The 15,686-nt window shown below is 35.7% G+C and overlaps 1 pseudogene; it reads left to right on the forward strand.

The window, feature by feature from the left end:
• Window positions 1-15,686, forward strand: part of LOC141350994 (uncharacterized) — an 86,361-nt pseudogene that overhangs the window by 56,592 nt on the left and 14,083 nt on the right.

Consider the following 15,686-nt stretch of genomic DNA (forward strand, 5'->3'; position numbering starts at 1 on the left):
AGTAACTGTTGGAGATAAATGACCATAAATTGATGACCACATTTGGGATTTAAAATCTAATTCAATCAAAAGTTAGGATGAATATTTAAGGTCATAAATAAAATGTTACCATTTCTGTCATACTCATCATATCAGCTATTTGTTTGAAAATGTGTTCAAGCTCAGGTGCATTCGGCCATTAAAACAAAAGATATTTTAGATTTTTGACCCCGCTGTATGTTGTTTGTTTTCGCTCATCTGTTCTGTAGGTCCTGAGCAGGAGTCCACATGTGTAGCAGATGTTCCCTCGACAGCACCTTCACTCCTAAACACAAATGACAGCTCAGGTCATCTAACAGAAGAAGAAGCGGTATTGAACCTGTTTCTTTCATTAAAGATTTATTTGAGTTTTTTAGTGGTCTTGTGTGAATGTGATCCATTTTTGTTAAAACTCATTCACACCGCACTTCCCAGAATATTTCTGTAAAATTGGCAGAGAGGCTACTGTGTGAACACAAATGCATCCCGTAAATGTTCTGGGATCGCTTCCGTAAAGAGGACCTAGTAAAATTGTCGTAACATTACGGTTGGGTATCGTAAGAAATTTTCCGGTTCCGATTCCAGTTCCAGTTCTGCCTAACAATTCCCATATAATAAAAAAAGGAACATTACTTAAACAATTCCATTTGTCACTATATCGTTTATTCCTGTTGAAATGGACATGTTAGGAGCAGTAGTTCACAAACATATGATTTGAGATTTATGCTGAAGCAAGTGTTTTGTCATATATCCTGCAAAAGCTGCTGTACAAGTAATAATTTTTGTATGTGCATGCGTGCATTAATGCATATAGGCTTATATTTAATGCAAACATATATGTTGAAATATAAAAATGTAAACGAGGATCAGATATACATTTCTTAACAAACGTGCATGTTCATAGGCGGCGATTTCTTTTCCGCAGGTGGCTGCATTCTGTGTAAAGAATGCATGTTTCATCTCAACAAAAGTTATGGTTCAGCTCTTTAACACAGGGATTTAAACATAGATCAACATTCACGACATGAAATGACGGCAAACTGAATTGAAGCAGAGATCAGGGAGCTCATCACTATCAACGCTGAAGCTGAGATCATTAAACAACATGGCAGAACAGTGCATCTCGCGCTCCATATGATCTTGTCATAAACAAACATGCGTGTGCATTTCTCTCAAGAAATCACGGATAATTACCAAACTTCAGACGCTGTGAAAAAATACATCACTCGTCTTTAGGGGATCTTTACGGCATGTGTATGAATGCACGCACAGATTTCGGAAAATCATTGACAGTGTGAACAAACCGAAAATCAAACGATATAGCCTGGAAATATCCTGGACACATTTTCCGTGTATTTTCCGTAATCTCTGACTTTAGACTCTTATGCTCTGTACACACCAAAAGCGAAGCGTCATGTTCCCTTACTTTATATTACCTGCGGGATTTACCTTTGCTTCATGTTAAATATTTTGCGCAATAGAAATGTTTGCGGCTAATAGTGCGTGTTCATGGCAATCACACCACCCAATTCACGTCATTCGCATTGCCACATGCAAATGTGCGTCTTTGCATTGACTTTGTGTGCAATCTACTTATGCAAAAAGTTACATTCGTTTCCGGCAAATAGTTAAATTAGTGCAGGTCATGTGACTAGAACCATCAGATCGTCCTTTAGGTATAAACATTGTGTCATGTAAACATTGTATCAGTCTGTTAAATTCAAGATGGAGGAACAGCTGATCATAGCTGTACAGGAATACACAGAACGAACGAACCGTCAAGCGGCTATTATTTTGACACAACGAGAAGAAACAATGCATGGAGTTGCCTCAAACGCGTCTTCTGCACAAGTTGAAAATATTCAATTCAAGCAGAAAATAAAGCGAGGAACACAATGCTTCATAATGACACAGAATCTTCATAATGTGTTTGCATACTAAATGGATTGAGAGTGGTGCATACAGTATATTTGGTGACAGCACAACCTGCTGGTCAAAAATGACATGAAAATAATAATCACCTTTGAGCTAAATATACTAAACTAGTGTCCTGATTCCTGCTTACATCACAAAGGAGAGACAGACAGGCAGACAGAAAGACAGATTTGATTCTCTCTGTCTTACAGGTCTCTTCTCAAGCTGTCAGCGATGATGCTCAGCCACCAGATGTTCAGACAAACATGACAGACTCATCACAGGCTGATGTTTAAAGACAGATGACTTCTGGGTAGGTTTTCTTTGTTTCATCTCTTCACTGTTTATTAAGGTTCTGCAGTGACCCATTGGTGGTGCATTCTGACATCAATGTACAATGATTTACTTCATGCTGTCAGACCTGCCTTTACACATTATTGCTCAGAGGTTTCTTTTTCACAGCCCAAAAGACTTTATGAGCTTCTCTGGTATGATTCAGTTAGGTGATTCGACCTCCCTTACACTGGGAAATTACAGTATTAATGGGTATTACTGTCACTGTAAAAAATTGCTGTAATTATGCAGCTGGTTGCCAGTAATTTACTGTAGAAGATAAAGACTGAAAATGTTTCATGTTTATTTAACGTTGAACAAACTGTTGCCAGTAAATAACATACATGTAAAATCTACAGTAAGTTACTGGAAGCTAGTTGCCAGTAATACTGTAATTTCTACTGAATTTTTTTACAGTGTGGCAACTAGTTACCAGTAACTTACTGTAGATTTTACATGTAGGTTATTTACTGGCAACAGTTTGTTCAACGTTAAATAAACATGAAACATTTTCAGTCTTTATCTTCTACAGTAAGTTACTGGGAACCAGCTGCATAATTACGGCAAATTTTTTACAGTGTAGTTGTTTCTCCTAAATGTCCTTATAAAAAATAAAATAACAATTTTATAATATGATCTTGGAGGATTTTATGAGAAATGTTTAATCTTAATCTTTTTACAGACATTGCTACTATCACAAGTTTAAGGCTTGTTTTACACTGCAAATATTGATGCCCAATTCCGATTTGTTATCTATATCCAATTTTTTTGATGACTCGCTTACATCATCTTTTAAAAGCGACTCGTATCTGATATCTGCATTTACACTAAACAATTGGCAAAACAATTCAGGTTGGCATACTGACCCAGAACAGCTTAAACCACAGAGGAAGTAAAATAATTTTTTATTTAATTTTTAAAATATTTATTTCTGCAACAAGACATAAAACTTTAACATTAAACTCCATTTCATTATTAACTCTTCCCTGCCAGTGTTTTTTTTTTTTTTTTTTTTTTTGCAAGCCAGCTCCAGCATTTTTTATGATTTTCACAAAAGTTTAATGCCTTCCAGAAAATGATCTTCTTTAAATGAAGAGTTTCGTTGCAAAACGAGATAACCACCGCTTTTTTAATTGTTCAGAAATCTAGTTTTTTGGTTGTGCGTTCCAATTAATTTAAATTCAACGGCAGTTGGTTTGTTTTGATTTAAACCTTCATAACTTAAAAAATACAGCTAAGTAACACCATAAAACAAAATAATAACATAATAATAAACATGTTTTGAGAAAAATGTTAAAAAATGGATTTATCTCGTTTTGCAACGAAACTCTTCAAATATATAAACACACAATATAGTAAATGAAAGAGTAGATGTTTCATCCTACCTTCATTTGTTCTCTTTTTATCACCTCTCAAATATGGGTAAGTTTCTTTATAAATAACAAATTTTGAGCAAAAAGCTGAGATAATTGCGTTTTTGTGAAGGACTTTTGATAGAAATCAGATTCAGAGCGATGATCAAAACATACACAGAGTTTTTACTGTTTGACCTAAGAAGATACTTCCCGGTTTATAAGTTGGGTAAGAGCACCACCTGGTGGATACCAGCAGGAATACAGTTTGTCGTAAAAACTCGTCATTGATAGGGAAGTGTTTTATTAATGGCGGGGAAAGAGTTAAGAAGAGTCATGTGATCGCGGGTGGTGTCCACCTTAAGGTGGTAGCACACCGGATGCGCAGCTCAGCGCCGCAGCGTTCTAAAAAAATCTAACACATTGTTTTCTATGAGTATATGCACACTGGCGCCAACAGGTGGCGCCTGTCCGCGCCACCCAGCTACGACTCAGGAAGTTGCTCAAATCCCTGTTGCGTCACTCACATAGTTTAACATTAAATAACATCATATATGTCCCAAATCATTAATGATTAACATTGGTTGCTAACATATATTTTGCATTTTGAAGTAGACGCTATCTGACGAAGCTCGCGCTTCCGGTTTACGATGCTTTCAAGTTGTCCTAGACGCGGCGCTGAGCTGCGCGTCTGGTGTGCGACCCCCTTTAGTTGACGTCATTTGCCAGCGCTGAATTTTCAATGATGCACGACACATCTTGAGATGGAAGAAATATCTGATATGTCCGCTTACGCTTATAATATAGATATAAATGAGGCCTGAAACAGAGAATATTGGAATCTATGTTTTTTTTTCTGGCTTTTATGCATCATATTCGATCTGTGCCACATGAGGGGAAAAAAATCGGAATTGAGTCACTTCAAACATGCAATATAACGTGGGCTAAATCACAGTTACAGACATTATTGAGCTCTTCTGCAATATAGAGGAGACACATGTGCAGATACCGGGGTCTTTTTCTCAGGAGACAAAACTGAAAAGCAAAAGACTTGAGCTGCATGTGCTCTCATTTTAAAATGTTGACGCTTTTGTTGAGTCTTTCAAAGTGTTCGGACACTTTTACCACTATTTCTGCCCTGCCACGCTCTCAGAAAAAAAGTAGAAACGTTTGTCACTGTGACTTCACCTTTTAAAAATTACTAATATGTTCCATTTTGGTACAGATATGTGCCTTTGAGGTACCAATAGGCACCTTTTATGTACAAAATTGTACATACTGGTGACGACTTTTACCTTCTTGTACCTTTTTTCTGAGAATGCAGATTTGAAACCGTATGCTCTGTCAATCCCACAATCCTTTGCACAAGCATGTCACAGCATAGATTGGATGCAATGTAAGGGGCATGAAGATCTGTTAAGGGGGTCGCACACCGGATGCGCAGCTCAGCGCCGCGTCGAGTCGCGTCTAGGACAACTCGGAGGTATCATAAACATTAAATAGCGCAAACATAGTCAGATAGCGTCTACTTCAAAATGCAAAATATGCATTGGCAACCAATGTTAATCGTTAATGATTTGGGACAAATATGATGTTATTAAATGTTAAACTATGTGAGTGGCACGACAGGGATTTGAGCAAATTCCTGAGTCACAGCTGGGCGCCGCGGACAGGCGCCACCTATCTGTGCCAATGTGCGTATACTCATAGAAAACAATGCGTTCGTTTTTTTAGAACGACGCGACGCTGTGCGGCACTGCCCGTCCGGTGTGTGACCCCCTATAGAACTGTACTGTATGTGTCCTGTATTATAACATCTAAAGCTATATTTGTATTTTTATACTTAGGAAGAGCCATTCTGGACATGCAGAAGATTGCTGAGAGATCAAGACTAGCTGTGTACTGAGCTCACAAACTTTAAATTATGTAATTAAAGGTGCATTTTATAACAACATATATGACTAACAGAGGAAGCAAAATCTATTTTTAATAAATAATGTGCACCTTTATTTCAAAATGGACTTTAATATTGTCTGTCCACCAGTAGTTGCCAACCATCCAAAAGACATTAGAAATGAAATATTTTTTGTCTTAAAGGGCACATATTATGCCCATTCTTACAAGATGTAACATAAATCTCAGGTTTGTCTGGAATGTGTCTGTGAAGTTTCAGCTAAAAAAAAACCAAGAGATCATTTGTTATATCATGTCCAAAATGCCCCTTTTTGGTTTGGAGCAGAAACACACTGTTGTTGTGTCTGTACCTTTAAATGCAAATGAGCTTTAGCCCCTCACTCCCTTACCACCAGACAGAGATTGCTTTTGGTATTCTTGTGAATACAGTCTAAGATAATAGTACCTTTAGCCACATTAGCGCTCCAGCGTGCTAACAAACACGTTTAGATAGAAGGTGGGTGGGGCTTAATCAGTGTGACATCACATTAACAACAGAATCAAAACTGCATGTCTAATGAGACTGCTCTTTAAATGATACGTAACTGTCATCTTTTTGAAAATTGGATCGGTGAGATATAACTGTGACTGTATTAAAAATTATTCATTTAGAGAACTGCAACACATTTGTAATGCTTTAGAGATTTAATGCATTTCAGTTATGATTGCCTTGAACAGAAACGATTTTCACTTTATTTAATTTAATTTCTTTTATAAAGCAGCTTCACATGAAAAACGTTAACTGTGAAACTGTACATTTGAAATACAGTAAGATGCCAAAAACTTTAGTTTAAAACATGTTACTTTTCTTTTTTATGAAGAAATTGTATGTTGATGTATTTGTCATCAAAACAAAGACTCATTTCTTAAATGGGCCATCTGTTAAAAGCAACTTGATGATTTTTTTAGCTTTTATACAATAACACAATGTTTAAAAAAATGACTTTATAGCTTCTCAGTACTGCGGATCTTATGTATGTTTTTCAATGACAAATGTATTCGTCTGAGCTTTTGCACCATGATGTTTGCTCTTTTTATTGTTGCAAGCTCAGTGTGGTTTATAACAGCAATACTGTGTGTGAATATATATCTGTACCCTCTCAGGGTCCATGTTTAAATTACTAGCAAACCTTTTCATTGTGCATTCGCCTCCTGTATCAATCTGTATGAAAGTATAGAGGACCCACAGTAAGGGGGTCATGTACACCAAGGCGTTTTCACCTGTGGCCGGCGTATGTTTTCAATTGTTTCCAATGTAAGCGCTGCACTTTTCAAAAATGCCAGCGGCTCCTTTTCTGAGTGCCCAGAGTTGAAATATTTATTTTTTTCTTTAGGTGAAATGCTCAGTTTGTTAAAGGCGGGGTGCACAATTTTTGAAAAACACTTTGGAAAAGGAAGTCGGGCCAACTACCAAAACATACTTGTAACCAATCAGCAGTAAGGGGCGTGTCTACCAACCCGACATTGTTGCCTGGGTTGCGTATGTATGCAGTGGGTATATCAAATGAAGGTCCAGATTCTATTCGGGTAGAGGCGTGTTTATTTAGGTGATTTCAAATATCAACATTGGCTTTCAGAGATCGTGCACCCCGCCTTTAATGTCACTTTTAACTCGGCTGTCCAATTAGAAAGTAGAGGAGGGGCGGGACAGATATAACAACAACCAACCGGCACATCGTTCAACAATGATAAACAAAACATAACTATCACAGCAAGCAAAGCGATTTGCCGAAAAAAGCTGGCAAGCCCCACAGTTGCCATCAGCCTGGCGTTTTCAGACACTTTTTGTGTACATGCTCCCTAACACTGATTCAAGAAAAAGGCTGTAGTTATTGTCATCCATAAATATTTGGTTATCAGACAAAATAATGTGTGTTTATGTTTCTCAAAATCTGTTTTTATTCATCCAGTTATGTTGTTGTTGTATAGCAGTAATCTTGGCAAATGACGCGTTGGTTAATAAAAATTATAAGCAAAATGAAGTGCCATGTTAATAAGTCCTCCACTGAGCTGACTTTCTGGCTTTTTACTTTGCATTTTGTCAAAAAAAAAAAGAAAGAAAATAATGTCTGTTAATATTTGAGATTTATACAAGATGGGTTCAATTAAACTTTTTCAAGTTAAAGGCATCACTGGGATATCCAAAAGACTTACAGAGATAACCGATGTCAGGAGCTCATCTTACTGAAATAAAAATGTAAAATTCTTTGCTTTATGTCATTGCATATGTTTGCATTATGGGTTTGATGTTTTTGCCCATGATTGTATACTGGTCCGCTGTATAAACAGCTGACTATAAAGGATAGTTCACCCAAAAATAAAAAAAATTGTCATCATCTCATGTTGTTACAGACCTGTATGAATTCTTTTTTCTGTTGAACATGAGGATGTTTTGAGGAGTGTTTGTGACCAGATCGATCGGAGGCCCTATTGACTTCCATAGTATTCTTTTATCCTACTGTGGAGGTCAATAGGGCTTCTGATCGGTTTGGTTGCAAACGTTCCTCAGGGTATCTTCATGTCCATTAGAAAGAAGAAATGTAACGGGTTCATAACAACATGAGATGTACATGATGACAGAAATTACATTTTGGGGTGAACTATCACTTAAAACTCACAGAATCTGTCAAGATCACGTCCTGTCCATGTTTACATAGAAATCAAGAAAAAATATGTTTTTTTTTTTGCCACAAATAAAATGTAATTTAACCTATGCTGGGTTGTTTCAACCCATAACATTTCTGTAGAATTTACAGTATTAAACTGTAGATTTTACATTTATGTTATTTACTGGCAACAGTTTGTTAAAAGTTAAATGAACATAAAACATTTTCAGTCCTTGTCTTCTACAGTAAGTTACTGGTAACCAGCTGCATAATACCAGCTAATTTTTTAGAGTGTTTGTTTGTTTTTACCCAAATATAAATGTTTTCTGGGTTAATTTAAACCAACTGCTGGGTGTAGCATCATCAGAGGTCCAGCAGAGAGCAGCAGATTCATGTATTTTCATTTATAATGAGGAACTGTATTTTACTGTATTATTTTATTTTTACTTTTAACTTGAACTTTATAAATGTTGCTGTTGAAGTAAATAGACACTTCTCTTTAAATACTGTTTCTTAATTTAGAAATAGGCAGTATACTAGTTTAATAATAAAACTAATATATACTGTATGTTAAAGTAAATTAAATAAAAAGATAATATGAGTATTTTAAGAGGTATAATAAGAGGAATTTTAATCAAATTAAAAAGCCACAAATAATAAAAATAAGACTACTGTAGAGTTCAGTTGAAAGTCCAATGGTTACTTTAAATGCAGTTCAAACAAACAAACATTTGTCTATTGATTCTCTCTGTTGAGTTTGAGGTGATGCAACTCATTTACCAGACATGAACACTTCAAATAACAAATCCTGGAAAAACCCAAATCCTTTCAGGTTTCTACATTTGTTCTTCCCATTTAAGATGTCAAACAAAATACATATTGTAATGCAAAATATTAAACAGCATTGATACAACAAGTCTGCCAATTTAGAGTTCCTCAAACTTTTCATATGTAGCCATTAGACAAAAAAGACTTTTAATGGAAAATGTCATTCAGTGTTTTGTTGTTGACGTTGCAACTTTATTTGAAACTTTTCCCGGGATGCCCTCTCTACTACAGGACTTTGTTGAATGTTTTAGATGATATCATGTGATCTGGTTTAGTGTTGTCCTGTACAGTGTTTGTTTAGATGAGAGGAGGGGCTCATGGGAAAGTTTAGGGTTTGTGGTCCGTCACTGCGCTCCCTACTGAAGTCTATCAAGGTGTCTTTATTACAATGTTTTGCTTTCTGACAGCAAACTCAGCGTACAGCAAAGCAACACTTTGTCTTGCCATAATAGGGTAGGCTTTGTTTTTGTTAATCCTTGCAATCTTTAAAATGGTTAACTTTACTATGGTTAATTTACCAGTGCTGTTCTAAAACCTGCATAGTCTTTAAATGTTTTTGATTTTGGGTTCATTGACTGTACAGCATGTCTGTTACACAGTAAAAATGTAAAAGATTATTTCATTTGGTAACACCTTTTTTTCCAACTTAAAATTTCACTTTGGTTTTACGTATTGTAAGTTGAAAAAACGTACATAATTGTTTAAGTTAACCTAACCTTTCACTTCTTACAATATATGCTTTAGTGTTAATAAAAACTAAAAAACATATTTGAATCAAATATTTACTCTGTATCAAAGAAAATAGAATAACAATTATATTTATTATTTTTTTATTGGAAGATGGTGTCCTAGATCAGTAACAGTCAATAACAGTTGTTCTGCATACTACACTATAAAAAATACAGCAATTTAAACACAAATGCAAAACTCATCCAAACATTGTCGTGTGTGGCTCGTCACATCAAAATCTGTATTTTGTGCATCATGTGAACCTATGTGCTGCACGTCATGTCAAAATACGTGTCTGCTACAGATGCTTCGTAAGGGTTTATGATAAAAGAGCTTGATACTCGCGACATGTGAGCATCTCTTTTATCATAAACCCTTTCGACGCGTATGCAGCAGGCACTTATTTTGACATAATGCACATACAGTGGGGAAAATAAGTATTTGTATTGGAAAGTATTGGAAAATATATTTATTATGACTCAACTTGTATACTTAAATGTTCTGATTTCTTTGTATGAATTCAATATTTGGCTTGATGGCTACATCTGGTGGAAATTATGTGTCAATAGCCCACTCTAGAAATCCCCTTACTGATAAAAATGCTGATGTGTCAAATACTCATTTTCCCTGCTGTAGGTTCTCATGATTTACCAAACACATATTTTGACAGGACGAGCCACAAACATGACACATATTTTTTTGCCTCCTCGGAAGACTGATAAAAATATATGTTTTTTTACAGTGTATAGATGACCTTAGAAACGTGCTTGTGTTTTTTACTGTACCTTGTGTTTTTCCCTTGTTGATATATTTAAAAAGCATCAATCTTCCTTTACCAGTGCTATTATAGTTTGTAGTTCAGGAGACCCTGTGGACTGTTCATTGTCTGAATGGTCTTCTTGGACACGCTGTGACCCCTGCCTGAAGCAGAGAGTGAGTACTGTACAAACGGTGTTAACATTCTCACATGATTTGTTTGTATTTAAATAGTGACCCTTGTTGAATTGAATCACTCTCTTTATTCTTAGTATCGATACGCCACATTGACACAGCCGTCTGAGTTTGGAGGAGAGCCGTGTCATGATCACGGCCGAGAGGAGGAGCCCTGCACTCCTCCGTCACGATACTCCTGTCAGAAACCTGCTCCTCCATGCCAGGGTTTCCGTTGTACAACAACAGGTCACCAAAAAAATCACCACTTCACAAAACAACATCGAGATTAAAGTCAATGTTGCTCATTATAAAGGATACAAATAGAAAGCGTCCTTAGACAAAATACGTAATGTATATACTGCCCTACAAAGCGAAAGCGCAGTAACTACGCATTTGGTCAAAATTGAGTTAAGGGTTAAAATGGGCTTTGTGAGATCTGTTGTGTCTTGTGACAAAGTCTCCTGGTTAAATTTTGTCCCATTTCAGAGAAATGTGTGTGCCAAAATTGCAGTAACATGTTTGACTGGCTGGTGTAAAAAACTTTAAAGCCATTTTTCTCAGTTTCAGTGTTTGCGTAGATACTGCACTTAGCCTTTGGAGGGCAGTATAGTTCCAGCGCTATCTCATGGCAATTCGTACGTATTTTAAAAGTTGATTTTATTTGTACGACCACATTTGTACATTGTTGTACAATTTTCCTTGACCCCTGTGACGTTGGGGTTAGGGGTGGGGTTAAATTTTTTTTAGGGTTGTCAAAAGATTGATACAAAACAAAAGTTGTGTGCACTGTGTGTAATTATTTTGTGTATATAAATACACATGTATGTATTTAAGAAACATTTACATTTGTATATATTGGACTTGGACTGCTCATCCAAGGGGTTTGTTGCGTCATGTGAACCATGTGCATCACTCGTCAAAACCGTTTAAAAGACACGCTCAAGTTCACAAATATGGAGTACCACAAGAGTCATGCAAAATGCAATAAAAAATGTATATATAAAATTATTATTATATATTATTATTATATAAAAAAATTAATAACTACCTGGGCAATAAAAATAGCAATTAATACATTTGTTTAAATATTCATTCATTAATCTATGAATAAATAGACAAAGTTACAAAAAATCATTATGTAACATTTTATTAGGCAATAAAAAGTGAGATTATAAAAATAACGTAGAAATGAAATTAAAAAGAGTCACGGAAAAGCTAAAAAGAGAGGCTAAAACGAAAAGCAAATCGAATAGAAAAGAATAAGAAGAACCATCGGGAAATGAAAACAGAAATGTTAATCGGAAATGCCCTTTTAAATGCCTAATTTAAACCTGTATTTGTAGTTCAATTTATAAATCCAGTTATTTATTTCTCTTTTTAAATCGCTTTTTGAAATACATTTTGAAATTCCATTATTTAATAAAGAATTTGTAAATACAATTTAAAATTATGAACTTATTGGGTGTTTTATGTTGTTTTTGTAAATTGTTATATTACTTTGAACTATTTATTAATGGATTAATATTTCATTTCTACGTAATTTTTATAATTATAAAATGTTACATAATTATTTTTTGTATCTTTGTCTATTTATTTATAGATTAATTTTAAAATTAATGAATTTTTAAGCAAATGTATTAATTGCTATTTTTATTGTCCAGGTAGTTACTAAATATTGAATTTCTTTATTACATTTTGCATGACTCTTGTGGTCCTCCATACACAAAATACACACTAGACACTCCCTTAACAGTAAACTTTGATAACGCATGAGATTTTGCGAGTATCTGGCAAACGCGAGTGTCTCTTTTATCATAAACCCTTTAGACGCGTCTGCAGCAGGCACTTATTTTGACAAGACACGTGATGCACACAGGATCACTCGACGCGCAGAACACATATTTTGAAATTACGAACCACACACATGACACACAACTACATACATGTTGTGACAAACTTTGCATCGAGCGTCCTCGAAAAAAGAAGTCACTGGCCACCACTGATATATATATATATACATAACATTTTTCTTAAAACTATGTATGTGTGTATTTATATATTTACATAATAATTACGCACAATACACACACAAATATATTATGCCCAAAACACATTTTATAATCACAATTAATCTTTTGACAGCCCATTTTTTTATGATAATTGTAAATTTTTGCATGATTAACTTTGTACGATTTAATACGACTTAGCCAACTCGTAAAATATGTATGAAGTCTTATGAGATCAGGCTAACAGTACAGTATAATGTACAGTAAGTGTCATTGATCTGAGAGGTTTGTGAGGTTTAAAATGATAAACAATTGAGAGTACTATTGAGTGTACTATGGACTGTATTGGGAAAAGGAATTAAACATCTTTCAAATATAAACCTTAAGAAAATGAAGCAAAATCCCATCAAAACACATGGTTACCACTAGATATTACTGTAGTAAAATGTACTTTATTTTTTTGTAGTAAAACTAGGGTTATCAATAATGGTAATCAATAAGCCATAAAAACATCACTACACTTTTACTATGATAAAATCATGGTTATTTTTGTCTTTAACAAAGAAAAGTACCAGGATGAAAGTTAATGAGGCTGTAATAGTTGAAGAAAGGTCTTACGTTTGAATGATTTGTATGTCTTGTAACAGGACGCTGTGTGTTTGAGGCTCTTCGCTGTAATGGTGATGATGACTGTGGGGACGGCTCTGATGAACAGGGCTGTAATAAAGTCCACAAAGCCTGTAGTGAACCCACTGAGGAATACTATGGAATCGAGAACCTTGCCAGAGGGTTTGATTAGATTTTATACTTTGCACTTTCAAATTACAGCTCATATTTCCATCTTATGCATCAGTGTTGCATGCATCTACACTGTAAAAAATGTTTGTAGAAATTACAGTATTACTGGCAACTTGCTGCCAGTAACTTACTGTAGATTTTACATTTATGTTATTTACTAGCAACAGTTTGTTCAAAATTAAATGAACATGAAACATTTTCTGTCTTTATCTTCTACAGTAAGTTACTGGCAACCAGCTGCATAATTACAGCTAATTTTTTACTGTGTATACTTTATATTTTATATACTTTATATCACCTCTGGATCTACAGCCAAAATCGTATTAAATCTTGCTGGATGAGCGCTGTTTTCATTTAGGTCGTAATTACTATAGGTCGTAGCTGTATCCCATCTAGCCAAAAACGCTGTTTTCATCCTAATCCTACCCCCAAACCTAACCCTAAACCCAATATCTTGCTGGATTTCGGCGTTTGCTCTATCCCTTCCAGCCAAAACTGGTTCTGACTAGAGGAGATACTGCCATGGCCACATGATGGGTTTAGGGTTAGGTTTAAGGGTAGGATTAGGGTAAAAACAGCGCTCATTTCACAAGATTTTGGTCGTAGCTTTATCCCTTCTAACGGGCACTCCCATAGTCGTTTCCATTACTAAGCAACCAATGCCATGCGCGAAAAACGCACCCCGTGAAAAAAGAAATCGGCACTTTCATGTGACATTGTACTAATTTGTGTTACCAATATGTACATTTGAGGTGCAAATATGGACTTTTTTGCCCCAGGCAGCTTTTTTAGCTACCATTTTTTGATAGTGTACAGTAATCAGAGTGCTAATATCACGTGCTTATAGATGGTTTCATTGGATGCACGCAGTTACGACAACCTGCACCTGAACTTCCCGGTCGGTATGTATTTATCGGGCTAGCTAGTGGCTAAACTGATCTCTGAAACTGCTTTAGATATGATACCTATCAGTGATGTGCGGGTCAATGTATAAACAACCCGCACCCAACCGACGTTTTCAACTAGCCCGCCTGCAACTTGGACCGCAAAAAATAAAAAATAAACAGTGTACCCGACCCACTCCCTGGCCCGCATTTTTTAAAAGTAGTAATTGTTTAACTCTTTCCCCGCCAGCATTTTTAAAAAAAGTTGCCAGCCAGCGCCAGCGTTTTTCATGATTTTCACAAAAGTTTAATGCCTTCCAGAAAATGTTCTTCTTTAAATATATAAACACACAATATATCAGATGAAAGAACAGACCCTCTGCTTTCAAACAAAAAACCCGTTTCATCCTACCTTCATTAGTTCTCTTGTAATTACCTCTCGAACATGGGTAGGTTTCTTCAAAAACACCCAATTTTGAGCAAAAAGCAGAGATAATTCCATTTTTGCGAAGGACTTTTGATAGAGATCAGATGCAGAGCGATCTTTAAAACATACACGGAGTTCTTTCTCTTTCACGTGAGGCGCTACTTCCGGGTTGGATAAGTTGCGGAAGTGCGCCGCCTGGTGGTTAATAGCGGTATTGCGGAAAGATGGACAATCTTGTCATTGGCGGGGAAGCGTTTTCTCTTAATTGACGAGATATCTCGTCAATGGCGGCGAAAGAGTTAAAATAGTTAACTGGCATCTTTATTAGGGCTGGGCAAAAAATTTTATTTTTCGATTAATCGTTTTTTTTTACGTGGTCGATTCAAAATCGATTCTCAAAGAGCAGAATCGACTTTTTCTTCCGTATTTATTTCCGCAAACATTGAACGAATAAAAAGTCAGAGGTATGGAAGCATTTTAGATTTCGCAAGCAAGACGACGACGATAGTGTTGTGGCTTTTAATTTCTTTTTATTAATTACCCACTTGTAAACTGCTGTTCACTGTTCTTTTTTATTAATATAGTATTTGTATAAAACTATATTCATTGAGTTGAATCGAGAATCGACTATAAAAACCAACCCGACAACCGGAATCGAAAATTGAATCGAAACCGAATCGATCAGATAGCTTGCGAATCGAAATCGAATCGATCTGGAACATCTGAATCAATACCCAGCCCTAATCTTTATATTAAACGACCCAACATCATTTATTTCCCTTGTTATCAGAAATAAACAACTGTTAACTCTTTTCCCGCCATTGACAAGTTTTAAAGTCAATACATATTTCTGCTATTATCCACTAGGTGGCGCTCTTACCCAACTTATAAAACACGAAAGCATC

Source organism: Misgurnus anguillicaudatus, chromosome 2 (genome assembly GCF_027580225.2).
Source record: "Misgurnus anguillicaudatus chromosome 2, ASM2758022v2, whole genome shotgun sequence".
Classification (NCBI taxonomy): Eukaryota; Metazoa; Chordata; class Actinopteri; order Cypriniformes; family Cobitidae; genus Misgurnus; species Misgurnus anguillicaudatus.